Source organism: Penaeus monodon, unplaced genomic scaffold, assembly GCF_015228065.2.
Source record: "Penaeus monodon isolate SGIC_2016 unplaced genomic scaffold, NSTDA_Pmon_1 PmonScaffold_127, whole genome shotgun sequence".
Taxonomy (NCBI): Eukaryota; Metazoa; Arthropoda; class Malacostraca; order Decapoda; family Penaeidae; genus Penaeus; species Penaeus monodon.
This window is the reverse complement of record NW_023641600.1, coordinates 101,766-107,510: the sequence shown is the minus strand read 5'-3', so window position 1 is coordinate 107,510 and position 5,745 is coordinate 101,766. Positions and strand designations below refer to the sequence as shown.

General features: G+C 41.5%; 1 pseudogene; it reads right to left on the bottom strand.

The window, feature by feature from the left end:
• Positions 1–237: 237 nt before the first annotated feature.
• Positions 238–2,317, bottom strand: LOC119569124 (annotated as a pseudogene).
• Between the last annotated feature and the right edge of the window lie 3,428 nt (positions 2,318–5,745).

The window sequence follows — 5,745 nt, the reverse complement described above, 5'->3', positions numbered from 1 at the left end:
TAAGTAGATGAACGATGTTGCCATACATTTGTGCAATATCCAATTAACACTGGATGACATCGTAATATATGACAAATATATATAATGCTAGTTGAGATAAAGTGTTCTATTGGAAATATTGCGAGTGAAAAAAAATTAACACTAGGATTACATTTTCCCGCTGATTACTTTTGGCACATACATGAAAGTGCATAAATTATTTTGCTTTTCTTTCATAAGAGGGAGGATTACTCTGCTTTAGTGTAGAAGGCATGTAAAACAGCGTAACACTATGTTCTGGGGGCCACGGCAAATATATACATATAACTTATTTAAACGAGAGCTACGTCTAGGAGGCATTTTAAAGCGAACTCGTTTCTTGAGGGCAGGTGGGTGGCTGCGTAGAGGCAGTGGTAGGGGACAGGTAGCAGGAATCGCCTGCTTTCTCCAATATATACCACCACTGGGTGTCTTTGTAGTGGACCGAGTGTACTTCCCCCACGGTCCCCTACATATGTTTTCCGTCTCCCCCCCCCCCTTACAAGATGAAGGACAGTACCACCCTCGCTCCACGGAGGAGGTTGCAGCCTCGTACGTCTCCGAGGTCGCCCTAAACCCCTGAATTTATCCCCCGGGTGTGTGGATGCCCGTCGCGGTAAGGAAGCAGCGACCGAAAGAAGCTCACCTGGAACGTCTCACCTGCACGGCTTCGTTTCATTTGTCTGTTTTATTTGGGTTTACACTAGTTTTATGTACACATAAATATTTTTACATCGTGCCGTACAGAAAATAGACCACAAAATAGAAAATAAAAATGAAAAAAACTTTTAAGCTTTATTTATCCTATTTATTGTCATTTTATCATATTTTCATTATGAATATCTATTTTTTACAATTTTACAATGAACATTTTATAAACCTATTTTACTATCTTATACACTTGTGCACGATGTTTCTTTTATTTTACTATTTTATTTCCCAGAACTTTTATTCATTTTATGAATACTTTAAAAATATTTTGGTTATAATATCTTAGTGATCATAGGAATTTTAGTTACAAATATAATAACCAAAGCTCGGTTTCGCGGCCCGAGGTGACAATGGAAAGTCCCCGGTCCTACAAGGGGGTTCCAGTTCGAGTCCCAGGGCAGTCGCAGTGCTGGACTCTGTGGTTGTGGTACACAGGATTAGGTGGTCTCGGCAATATAGAAACGATCAAGCTATATTTTGCGTGAGAAAAGGTGGTTCTCGTTTTAATGTTTGTGTTTTATTTTTTTACTGTTTAATGCCTGTCTTTGTCTTGTGTTTTAGTGCTTGTTTTACTGTGTTCGTGTTTTGTTTTATGTTCTCTTATCTTTGGTTTTACAAAATAAATAGATAATTTTATAATCTCTTGAGAAGTCCCCGACTGTTTGTAAGAAGGAAGGCTGAATAACGCCTATATGGACACTATAGTTTCTAAAGTTTTTAAAAATCAAAACCCTAAAGTATAGATGAAGCATCTGTACACGCCTCTCCTCGGGACTCTAACTACGCCTACCTCACTTCGGCTCATTTGTACCCTTCACACACACATACGCACACTACTGTCGTTCCTTTTTACAATTCTTCTGACCTTCCATCCCCCGTCTTACATCATACACTCGTTCCCGAACGTACCAATCGGGTGGTGGCAGTGACCTCTTTACATCTTTCCAAGAGCCTGAGGACGTTGCAGATAATAAACACATCTTAACTAGGTAGTCACACTTGCGACTAACACCTACGATGTAGTATCCCATCGTTTATTAATATGGTTTTAGTACATCAGTGCCCTAGGGGATGGACGACAGGGATTTGGCATGAGGATCATAGTGGTCCTGAGCTGAGTAACGTTCATCTATTTTCTTCGCTATGTTATGCCACTTAGTATCGAAGGCACTGCAATGTGTTGGGACCAGTGAGTGGAGAGGACGGCCCAATAAGACCATAACAGGTGAGAGAGACTGTTAGGGCGTGGTATAAATCATTTGAAAAGTCTTCATTACTATAGAGGTCTCCTGTTGGAGGTGTTTTGGCAACAAGATGCTTCATTACCCTGGCATGCCCATTAGATTGTGGGTAATGGGGCGTTAACATGTGTGAACACGCCATTTCTGTAAGAATTTCTGGAATTCATGTGATGAAAATTGTAGACCTCCATTGGTGCGTAGACGGGTGGGGACGCCCAATTGACCAAACAGTTTCCTGAATGCACTTATGGTGGTACGACTCCTTGATACTAGTGGACTACCGACCAACCTGAATAGCCATCTGCATAAACCAGGTATGATTTACCAGCATGGCTAAGCAAGTCCATAAGGATAAGGATTCAAATGGACATGTAGGTGCCTGTATGATTGGTTCCTTCTGTAAGGATGGCTGGAGAGTCTGACAAGTGGAGCAAGCTTTAATTGTTGTGGTAATATCATTGGTGATGCCAGGCTACCAGACAGGGCTGCTCATTGCTTTGTGGCTTCAATGTCACGATGTGTGCTGTGGAGACGAGATAATGCTTCTTTCTGGATAATTGCAGGGATGACGATATCATGGCGGCACAGTAATGCCATGATCTTGTTTAAGATCGCCCTGAATTTTTCAGTATGACAAAAAATCAGTAGGTAGACCTGATTTGGAAGATGGGAATCCACCTGTTACATTAGAAATTAGCTGCTGGTAGGCAGGATATGCAAGATCAGCAGATCTGATTTTGTCAAAGACTGGATCATCGAATTCAGAGAGTTCTGTTAAGGCAGCTAATGTTCTGTATAAAACTTGACATTTCATGGTCAATCTGTAAATCATCTACATCTAGTTGATCAACTGGTGCCTGTGAAAATGCATCCGGTATAGCATGGTGTTTGCCCTTACACCAGAGCAGTGAATGTGTAGCCTGCAAGTTTCTCCTTGAGGCGTTGCAGTCGAGGGTTTGTTACGGCATCTAGAGTATAAGCACTTAGTATGGGTTTAATGGATTGTGGTTCAGTACAAGCTCGAACTTGGGTAAGCCTTGAAGATAAAGACGACACTTTCGGATTGCTCATACTGCTGCAAGCAATTCTAGTTCTACTGTTGCATAACTTTTCTCAGTGTCATTAAGAAACCTGAAACTTCATTGAATGAGTTGTCATTTTTCACCATGTTGTTGAACAAAGCCTAGCCAATGCCATTAAATCGAGAGGCATCAAGCTTGTAATGCTGGGTAGTTTGGGATCAAAATGAGTGAGTGTTGGTGTTGACATAAGGGCTTCTTTGATTTGCTGGAAGGATTCTTCATGATCCTTTGTCCATACAAATGAATGTTTGGGGCTTAAGAGGGGCCTCGGGGTCTCGGCTGCACTTGAGATATTTGGAGAAAAATCTTCCAGCTGGTTTACAAGTCCAAAGAAGGAACGAAGATCTGTGAGCGACTCAGGGGTGGGGAACTCAGCGATTGCTCTAATATTTTCAGGGGCAGCATGAATACCTTCTGTCAAAACCACAGAAGTGTACATAAGCACTGGCGAAGACAAACGTGTCTTTGTTGATTGTCATGCTATGCTCACGGCATCGACAAAGTATGTTGAAGATGCGCTGAATGTGTGCAGAATAGTCGTCATGATCCAATACAAGTATATCATCAACAACTTTCCCACAGTTGTCAATACCTGTAATGGCTAGGTAGCTACGTTGACAGAACTCCTCTTCTGATGATACATGATGGGACTGTGTAAGAATCTGTATGGAGTGACAAATGTTGTAAGGTGCTGTACATCTTCAGCTAGAGGGATTTGCCAATATCCCATCATAGCATCAAGATGTGACAAATCAATGGTGATGCGAATATCTCCAATTTATTTTGGTAAGAGGGGTGGCATCATGGTGTAGCTTCGTCTCTGACTGGGATAATGATACCTTGTGTAACCATGGCATCAAGTTCCTTCTTGGCAGTGTCACACCATGCAGTAGGGATGGAATGTGGAGTATGAATGGCAAATGGTTGTGTATCAGGTTTGATATGTATGGTCATGGGATCACCTTTTATGGTTTTCAGATGTTTGCCATCTTTGGAATCTTGAGACGACATCAATACGTTAGCAAATTCTGTAATGAAGATTTCACGTGCTGCTTCAGGAAACATTGTTAATGGAGGCTTACACGCAGTACACTGTACTTGTTCGTGTGATGTCATTGTTTACTGTATGAAAATGCTGAACACTAATACTTGAAGAATCCCTGATTGTGGCATTAACTAGGCAGCAAGTTAAATCTGGTGAGTGGGGCTTGGTATAATGTGAAGATAATATGCCCAATTCACCAAGATTGGAAAAGCCAAAAAGAACTTTAAAGTCAGCTTCACAATCATTGAGTCAAAGTACCATAGCTCAGCATGAAATTGGCCAATGGATTCCAGCAATGTGCCTTTGCTGCATGCAGGTTAGCAGTTGAAGATGGCAAAAGGTGTGCCATATTCAAATCTAGCTGCTTGAGGTGATGAAGACCAATTTGTGTCATCTCTGAAAAAGAATCAGGTGTTATTGTGAGGTGATCACTGCCTTTCTTGCAAGACACTTGTAGATTAATGGTAAGACACTGGGTCGTGTGGTGAGAGATGATATTGTTGTTAACGATGCTCTCTGTTTTGCTACTCTCACTGTGATATCTTGTGGACTTGTTTTTGCTATGGAGGGTCTTGAAACACACTGTGCTATAGTGACAGACTTTGTGACAAGACTTACATTCCTTGACAACTGGAGAGCACTTACTGTTCTTATGATTAGCTTTATTGTCACATCGACAACATGAAAACTGTTAACAGAGTTCTTGATATCTTTCTCTTGATGCGCTCCTGTGTCTTGAATGTTGTGTATTATGTGTCTGCGGGCGTTTAGACTTTTTGTAATTGCTGTTTGTTGACACTTTGAAGTACTCGGGTTGAAGTGAAATCAGCATTAGATTTTTCAGCAGACTCATGACTTCTACAGATGATTCTAACTTGTTAGAGTGTGGGAGGGGGTTCCATAGCGTGTATGGGCTTGGCAAGGTCTCTGTTACAAATACCAGCAATAATAGAACTCAGTATACGTGTATTTAGGCAATGTAAGCAAAGTTCCACATCTAGTGCTAATTGGCAGAGGTGTACATAGAATGTTTCGAAGGTCTGACCAGACTGCTGATAACACTGGCTATAATGTAAGGTTACGTTGACGATGCATGTGGGAGTCAATAAGGGCCAGCATATCGTTGAGAGGCAGCATAGAGTCGAGGGATATACCCCATGGAGTGTATCAAAGTGCTCTTCATATCATTACTAAGGCAACGATGAAGATGCGCAACCTGGGCTGGTTGTGGCTGTGTCTGAAGTACCAGGGAAATTGCATAGTCTTCCCATGAAGAGCCAATATACAGTGATTATACTGTAAGAGCTGGAGTGACATTACTGGACGGCATCGTTGTTGGAGTGCTACTAATTGTTAAAGGCTCAGAAGCAATAGGTACAGGCGTAAATGATGTTGATACAATAGCAGGGTGGGTGGCCAGTGGAGATAAGGTGCAATCTGTGTAACAATGTTATGGGGTTACCCGAGTTGGGAAGGCGTGCTGCATAGGCCTGTCAATGAGTTTCTTTTCTTGTTGTCTTTGCTATTCACGCTCTGTTCTTGTCTCTTTCTGCTGTGTGAGATTTTCTAATAACTTATGTAAGGGCTTTATATGATTTCTTACCCATTTCGTCGATAGAATTAGAAAAAAATACTTGAGTCTCCCCTT